This window comes from Podarcis muralis, chromosome 5, assembly GCF_964188315.1.
Source record: "Podarcis muralis chromosome 5, rPodMur119.hap1.1, whole genome shotgun sequence".
NCBI lineage: Eukaryota > Metazoa > Chordata > Lepidosauria > Squamata > Lacertidae > Podarcis > Podarcis muralis.
This window is the reverse complement of record NC_135659.1, coordinates 29,201,514-29,210,590: the sequence shown is the minus strand read 5'-3', so window position 1 is coordinate 29,210,590 and position 9,077 is coordinate 29,201,514.

Genomic DNA, 9,077 nt, shown 5'->3' with positions numbered 1-9,077 from the left:
GCTTCGAGCATGAATTTGACTAAGCTGCGGGAAGCAGTGCTCTGGTCCATGGGGTCACAAAGAGTCAGACACGACTAAACAACTAAACAACTAAACAACAACATTGCTGGTGGTGAAGCGGTGTTTCCTGGCTTGAACTACGCTCTACATGGGGCTACCTTTGAAGGTGGCCTGGAAACACCAACTAATCAGAATGTGGCAGCTAGTCTGGTGACCGGGAGTGGCCGCCCAGACCATATAACACCGGTCCTGAAAGACCTACATTGGCTCCCAGGATGTTTCCGAGCACAATTCAAAGTGTTGGTGCTCACCTTTAAAGCCCTAAACGGTCCAGTATACCTGAAGTAGCATCTCGACCCTCACCGTTCAGCCCAGACACTGAGATCCAGTTCCAAGGGCCTTCTGGCAGTTCCCTCATGGCAGTGAGAAGTGAAACTACAGGGAACCAGGCAGAGGGCCTTCTCGGTAGTGGCGCCTGCCCTGTGGAACGCCCTCCCGCCAGATGTCAAGGAAATTATCTGACTTTTAGAAGACATCTGAAAGCAGCCCTGCTTCGGAAAGTTTTTAATGTTTGGTGTTCTATTAATTCTGTTGGGAGCCACCCAGAGTGGCTGGGGAAGACCAGCCAGATGGGCGGAGTATAAAAAAATATTATTAGTATTAGTATTAGAGAAGGTTGCCCCTGGGCATGTTTAGAGTGCTCTGCATTTCCCCTGGCTGCGCAAGCACACACACACAGCTACCCATATGGGGAGAGCTTTATCATAATAAGGGACATCAGAAGAGTCAGGCCAATGGCCATTCTCCCCATGACCAACCAGATACCCCCTGTGAGCAGGACCTGAGCCTAAGAGCACTCTTTCCTCCTGCTGTTTTTCCCCCAGCCACTGGTATACAGAAGCATGCTGCCTCTGTGGAGGCAGAGCAAAGCCATCATGGCCAGTAAGTAGCCATGGCTAGCCTTATCCTCCATAAATTCGTCCAAGCCCCTTTTAAAGACATCCAAGTCGGTGGTCGCCGCTTGCCTCTTACGGGAGGGAGAGAGTTCCATAGTTCTCGGTTAACTTCCTTCTTAAAAGGAAGCCCTTCTTCTCAGCACATAGTTAAGTATGGGATTTGCTACCGCAAGATGTTGTGAAGGCTGCCAGCTTGGATGGTTTTAGAAGGGGATTAGAGAAATTCCTGGAGGATAAGACTACAGAGGACTACTAGTCACAATGGCCATTTATGGCATCGAGGATCAGAGGGAATGCAGTTCAAACAAGCGGTGTGTGTTGAAGACTGGACACCCATGTCACGCAAACCAATTTCATCAGAGTATTTAGATTTAATATTAAATTATAATGGAAAAAGTCCTTCAGCATCAGTGGTGAGTTTATGATCCATTGGGTCTTGTGCACAGCCCCTTTAGGGAGCTGAAAATATGATGGAGCTAATAACATGTTGCTATTAAATGGTATTTTTTGTTTCTAATTAATGATATTTGTATATATAGAGAAAAGAAAACACTTCTATTCACTTGAAAATGAACTTTATTTAAAGGAACAACATGGATGAAAATTCAATGATTTACATAAAATATTTATAGATATAAAATTTATACATGTTTTCTTCTACACTTCCTTTGCACAAAATTGTCAATTAACTTGTCATATTTTACATCTTGCTATGCAGAACTTTCAATTGCTAAAATTGCTAAACTCATTAAATGCTCTTGAGATATAGCAGAATGTAAGTAATTTTTGACTCTTTTAAGGGTGTTGAATGATCTTTTATCAGTTGCATTCATATCTGATGAAAGAGAATTAGGCTACAAAGCGATGTCGCTAATGTAACAAACCTCTCTAAAATATATGCTGTCTTCTATTTTGACTGGAGTACATTTTTCATCACTTAGTTGCATTTTCCACACATCTTTACCTTCAAAAGTGACTGAATCTGTCACATCTTTTGTGGGAAGTTGAGGTCCAGTGTTTCACTTGTTTTTACATCTTCAATACCTGCTGCTGCTACAGCTTGATTCTTCCATTGTCTCTGATGCATCATGACCCTGAAGAGCAAGTTTTCAAAAAGGCAATGAACGTATCTGTTCTTCTTCATGCTCTTATCTTTCTCTATTCTTTTTCTGCTTTTCACTTCCAGATGTATAATTGTGTTTCATATTATACTTTCAGGTAATACCATGCAATGAGCCTGTGGAAGAGAGTAGGAGTTTTAAATTAGGTCTGGTGGGCTGTTTTGTTTCAATAGTTTAAAAAACACAATACAATACTCTTGCCAATTGACTTAGAAATAAAATGTCAGGTAATATTCTATCCAATCAAAGCATGATAACAGCCTAAGGGGTTTAAATTGAGCAGAGGGTGATGGGATTCAGAATTATGAGCCGTAGAAATAAATGTTATGACCATGCAATGAGTATCTCTGCCTCCCAACGAGTATGCTCTGTTCTTATTTAATAAAATGATTCTGCAGCAGTAAGTTCAGTCTGAAATATAAACTCATTGGTTTGTTGCCAATGCTAGTCCTACTCAGAGTAGCTCCATTGAAATTAATGAACATGACAAACTTAGGTCATCCATTTCCATGCGGGTTGCTCCGAGTAGGACTTCTAGTCATTAACCGGTCAGCCACAGAATACACAAAATCACTGCTAATTCTTTTACCAAAATGCCAAGGGGGAAAATCCAGAAGCAAGTGGCTCTAGCACCAACAGATAAAGGTAAAGGTAAAGGTACCCCTCCCCATACGGGCCAGTCGTGTCCGACTCTGGGGTTGTGCGCCCATTTCGCTTAAGAGGCCGGGGACCAGCGCTGTCCAAAGTGGCCAGTGTGACAAAGCTGCTCTGGCGAGCCAGCGCAGCACACGGAAACGCCGTTTACCTTCCCGCTAGTAAGCGGTCCCTATTTATCTACTTGCACCCGGGGGTGCTTTTGAACTGCTAGGTTGGCAGGCGCTGGGACCGAGCAACGGGAGCGCACCCTGCCACGGGGATTCGAACCGCCGACCTGACGATCGGCAAGTCCTAGGCGCTGAGGTTTTACCCACAGCACCACCCGCGTCCCTTAGCACCAACAGATAGCAAGTTTAGATTCTTGCATTGTGGGGGGTTGGACCAATGACCTTTGGGGGTCCCATCTGACTTGATGATTCTATAATCATCACTATAATGTTAAGATAATTCAACCAGTGTTCCATTTCACTAAAGTCTGGAGCAGTTCCAGCCCAGGTTTTACCAAAAAAAGGTTGCAAGGCACACAGCATCAACTGGTATCTTTTCAGTTAACAGTTAACACGGTTATCCCTTAGCTGCATCTTACTGATGTTTTTACTGCTTCTTATAAAGGGGCATGATCTTACTGTTGATTTAAAATTGTTGCTTTTAAAGTCTTTACGACTGGCTTTGTATGCCAGTTTGTTGGGGATACTTGTCCTGAAACGCAGAATATATATTTTTAGAATAAATACAATGAAACAAACTAGTAAAACCCTAATACTCCACTATTAAGTGGCTTCCGTGGTTCTATGTTGGTCTCTGATTTGCCTTTATTTGAATTCACTGGGCGACACTGCTGGGCATCTGTCATTCATGCTTTCAAAGTGACTCTGATGCAAATCCTAAATAGCTGCATTCTTTTCAAAGCAGATGTGGGCTTTGCTTTCACTCCAGCAATTCTCCATTAATAATAGACATTAGGATGATTAGTCACAATGCACGACAGAGAAAAACAACAAGAGGTTTACTGATGGGTGAATAAAATTACACTTCTATACTCATATGTGTCACAGCACAAGCCTCTTACATCACCAGTAAATACAATTGAGCAGGCAGTTCATGACAGGCTTTATGTAACCGCAAGTGAATTAGCAGTGGTTTCACACCTCATTTGTAAAATGTTACTTCGGTGTCAAAGGAGAATGGTGCGCTCTGGGAAATTTAAGGCAGCGGTCCTATGCACACTTATCTGGGAATAAGGATGCAATTCTGTAGTGGGGATTCACTGAGCGACCTTAGGAAGCAGCAGAAGTGCAGCTTTGTTGGCAGAGATGAAGCTACACCAGTGGAATAACACACCTGCAGAACCAATTAGTGGTTTTTAGTATTGCCGCTTCAGTCTATCATGCCAAGTGGTTGAGCTGATGTGATGGCATAGAATGTTCATCAACATTTCAACTACACAGGGACTATACCAGGGGTCAGCAAACTTTTTCAGCAGGGAGCCGGTCCACTGTCCCTCAGACCTTGTGGGGGGCTGGATTATATTTTGGGGGGGAAATGAACGAATTCCTATGCCCCACAAATAACTCAGAGATGCATTTTAAATAAAAGGGCACATTCTACTCATGTAAAAACACACTGATTCCCGGACCGTCCGTGGGCCGGATTTAGAAGGCTATTGGGCCTGATCCGGCCACCGGGCCTTAGTTTGCCTACCCATGGATTATATACTGTCAGAAAGTTCACCATGAATGGAGAGTTGTCAGTTTGGCTGGGGCAGAAACCTCACATGAACCCTAGAGATAAGAATAGGTTTGTGAGAATGAGTGAAGACAGGAGGGAAGGAAGGAAGGAAGGAAGGAAGGAAGGAAGGAAGGAAGGAAGGAAGGAAGGAAGGAAGGAAGGAAGGGGGCAAGAGAACCCATAAGCAAGGAGGTTGGAGGAAGGTTGCAAGAGCAGATGATAACCCAAGAGGTCACAATTCCTTGAGAATCCCACTTGGAGACCATAATACGGGAGTGTGGAACATTTTGGCCTTCCAGAAGTTGCTGAATTACAACTCCTATTGACCCAGCAAGAATGGCCAGTGTCAAAGGATGAAGGGAGTTTAACTTCAGCATTGCAGGGAGAGTTGGACTAGATGTTCCTCCAGGTCCCTTCCAACTCTATTGTTCTGGAAGGCTAAAGGTTCCCTACTCCTGCCATAACACAACCTCAGTGCTCCACCCCCACCAGCCACTTACCCAGCAAGAGTGGGACCCGCTGCTCAAAGGAAGCTGCAGTCCTGTTTAAGGTTCATTCTGGATTTATTAGTTGTCAAAGTAATATTCAAGTCTAAGCTTAGCTTCTTTCTCTCTGGGAGGTCGATCTCTGTTTTGCCTGATGCTGCTGAATTAGGCACTGACTTTGCTCCTACATTTGGGAACAGGATTAGTGCTGGTGTCCATTGACTCGGCCCCTAGCATACGCCCCTCCTCGGACAAGTTGGGATCATTGCTTGGGACAAGAACAGATGGTGCACATTTGCTTAGAGAGGCAAGTATAACATCACCATAAATTCAGTATCTTTGGGTTAATGTGCCCGGAGAATAGATTGTAATCTGATGCCCATTTATTTATGAGTAAACTGGATGTGACTTACTCCTTAATAAACATGCATAGGACTGGACTGCAAGGTACACTTGGTAGCTCAGTGCACAAGTCTTTTAATCTCAGGTTCTGGGTTCAAGAGCCTTGTTGGGTAAAAGATTCCTCAATTGCAGGGGGTTGGACTAGATGACTTGTGTGGTCCCTTGCAACTCAACAATTCTATGCAATCATCTGCAATATGCATGGAGTAAGCCCGTTGAACATAGAGGGGCTTAATTCTGAGTAAATGTGTATAGGATCAAAATGCCAGGATTGTGGTGGTGTTTCATTGCATAAAGTATTTTTTAAAAAATTAAAATTAAACAGCCGGTGTGACTGATTTTCATTAAGATATGTTGTTACTTGGATAAAAGCTGACTTCTACAGTATATAGCTATTGTCCTTGTGGAAAAATGCTCTCTTAAACAAATTCTAGAATTTGAGTAGCACTGTGAAGTCAGAATGCCAAAGATTCTGCTGAGTGTACAGTGTCCTACATTGATTAGGAACACTGAGCGCTAGAATTGCTCAGGAGCAAAGCCACTGTAAATTATGCAAAACGACTAGCAACGTAGTAAAAATATTCTGCTTTGGTAAGAGCAAAAAAGTGTTGCCGTTGAGGATGTTCTTTTCCTATATCAGCAAGTCCAGATGGGCTTCTTTTTTTGTTCCTCGCGTTTTCTTCTAGCATATTCGCAGAAGTCTGAGCACAGAGTGGGATGTTGCGCAGCACAGCAGAAAGAAAATGGTTCAAAATGTTTGTTTATGTACATTTCCTTTTGTACCCTGCAATGAACATTGCAATAGATTAGATTAGAGCGGTTCAGAACCACATGCATGACCATCTCTCCAAAAAGCACATGCAAAAAAGAAGCGAGAATAAAAATGCCATCTAATCCCAGCAGACTAAAATCTCAGTTAAACAGAATGGACTGACCCAATGGGCGAGTAAAACACTTTTTGTCTTGGATGATATTTTGAATCCAGGTGACAAACTGAACCTTTCAAAACTGCATTGAGTTTTTGGTTTCTTAGAATCGCCGAACAATGCCGAGTGCCATGCTGATTTTACTGTACTGAAAAAGAGAAAGGAAGCATGCAGATTCATTTTATTATTTATTTTAAACACTATTTATGGGGCATATTACCAAAATTGGGCCAATAATGAAATGTGTGAAGAAACTGGGGGTGAAGAGACAGAAAGGGGAAGGAAGAGGTATAGCTTCTGAGGTCAGAAAGGTGATTCAAAGATAGTGAATGATAACAGTCCCATAATAGTGGAACTCAGATCCAAAGTGTGTGATCAACAGCCTTATATGACCAACATGCTTAAGTCAACTTAATGCATGAAGGAGTTAATACTATAGAATAAGCTGTCCTGCCAGGCTTAGCTATATTCACTTCCCCTCACCTTGGGAGGATATGGTAATCAGGCCTTTCCTTCCCTTCCGTCTACCTGAGAAGCTCAGTGTGTGAAGAGGTTTGAGCCAGTTGCTCCAGGTCAACCACATGGCTCTCACAAGCCACTCTTGCATCCTAGGAATTCTTAGCTCTTTGTAACTAAGCCAAGTTTTACCGCCAACGCAGCTTTTCTGAAGCCCAGGAAACTGACTTATGAAGAGTTTGTAAGTAAACCACTTTTTAACTTACCTAACATGTGGTCTTTTCCCTATGCTGTGTTTCATATTATACAGCCTTCCTTCCTTCCTTCCTTCCTTCCTTCCTTCCTTCCTTCCTTCCTTCCTTCCTTCCTTCCTTCCTTTCACCAACACAAAGGATAGGACACAGAGTCCTCATAAGCTTAAAGCTAATAATATCTCTTACAGTGAAAATCCTCATCATTATATACTTTACATGGCTGTCTATTTGTATATATTTTAAATTTTTATATATGGATGTTTTATTATGGCCTATACGTATAATGTCTACCAAAGGTTTGGCAAATTAAGTAAGCTTTAAGTCAAACCAGGTGATAGCAAGCACACATACACAGCTGCACTCCTAAGGCTGGAGGGAAGGACCACAGATGGTTCAGCTGCCTTATCCAATGGACACTCATTGGCAAGCCAGAAGTGAGGGCCAGAATTAATCAAAGCCATTTTGTAGAATTCTGTACTTTGAAAGGCTCAGTTGCCTTGCCTCTCTTGTGGTATTTCACCCTATAGTAAAAACCTTCCTGTTTAGGCAGGTGTTTATTTTATAAGTGTTTGCTTGAGATTTCAATTTTCCTTTCTGCTGCTCTTGTATCTGCTTTTTATTATAATGCATTCCTTTGGAATTTTATTTATTGTTGGTTTTAATTGTTGTCAGCTGCCCTGAGTGGTGTATTGGTACCAGGGATAAGGCAAGTTTATACAACAGGCAGGGCCTAAACAATGTATTAATGAAGTCTAGTGTTTGCTAACCCTTTTATGGAGGTGCGCAGTAGTTGCTTAAGGTATCATGAGCTGGCTTCCTCCTTGCCCACACCTTGAACACACCTTGATTTTGCAAGTAGTTGAACTGATTCCATCTCTGACCTTCACATAAAGGCAGGTGTTTGATTCCCCTTCCTGAAGTGTTGTCTGAGACTGCTGGGAGTATGGCAGAGTTCTTACTTTGGAGAATTTAAACCATGCTGGAAACACAGTCCATCCATCCGTCAGCCAGGCAGCCAGCCAGCCGGGCCATCTGTCTTTGTTTTATCTGTTGGCAAAGCTCAAAGCTTGCCTTCATTGTGCTGATCTGAAGCCGAGTTCATTTTTCACAAGTTGCTGAATTGCACTATGCACATTTTGAAATAAATGCGTCTGAGAACTGGTGGAGGCACCAAGACAAGTTTTGATTGCAAGGTTCTCATTGCATGAAAGAAAAGAGTATGTTCCCGCTAAAACTTAAATTGGGCATAAAAAGTGAAATCCCAAGTTGATACTCTGCCTCGCCATCAGGTCTGTCACCATGATGCAGTGATTATGAAACCACAGTTTTTGAAGGGACCAAATGTAGCCATATCACTGTTTCCAACTTCCCTGTGTCATGATGCTCCATGTTTCCTTATCAGCCAATACTAGGAGGGAGAGCAGGGAGCCAGACACATGACTGCTCTTTCCAACAGCAGCAGTGCATTTAGTGGAGCCTAATTTGCCCTTGGGATAAAGGTAAAGGACCCCTGGATGGTTAAGTCCAGTCAAACTTGACTATGCTGTGCGGCGCTCATCTTCCCTATCTGGCCAAGGGAGCTGGCGTTTGTCTGCAGACAGCTTTCCAGGTCATGTGGCCAGCATGACTAAACCGCTTCTGGCGCAATGGGACACCGTGACGAGTGCCAGAGCGCACGGAAATGCTGTTTACCTTCCTGCTGCAGTGGTGCCTATTTATCTACTCGCACTGGTATGCTTTCAAACTTCTAGGTTGGCAGGAGCAGGGACAGAGCGTCGGTAGTACATTCACAGATGCAGTTGGCTCTTGCCAATGGAAGCTCACGCTGTGATAGATTTGCTAGTCTTTAATGTGCCACAGGACCCTGTTATGTCAGCTACAGTGAATTCCGGAGCGCAATTAAGATGATCAGCACGTGCCCTTCGACCACTGCAAATGGGAAAGGGCAAGGTTAGGCAGCAAAGGTCAAGGAGGGTGTTCTGAGTGCAGGCATGAGCTGTTTGTGCAGAAGCATGCATCCTCTCACCCCCAAGTTCTGTTTATTTTATTTTTATTATTTTCTCCAAGGCTGCCGAGCTGGGTTGAAACCAGG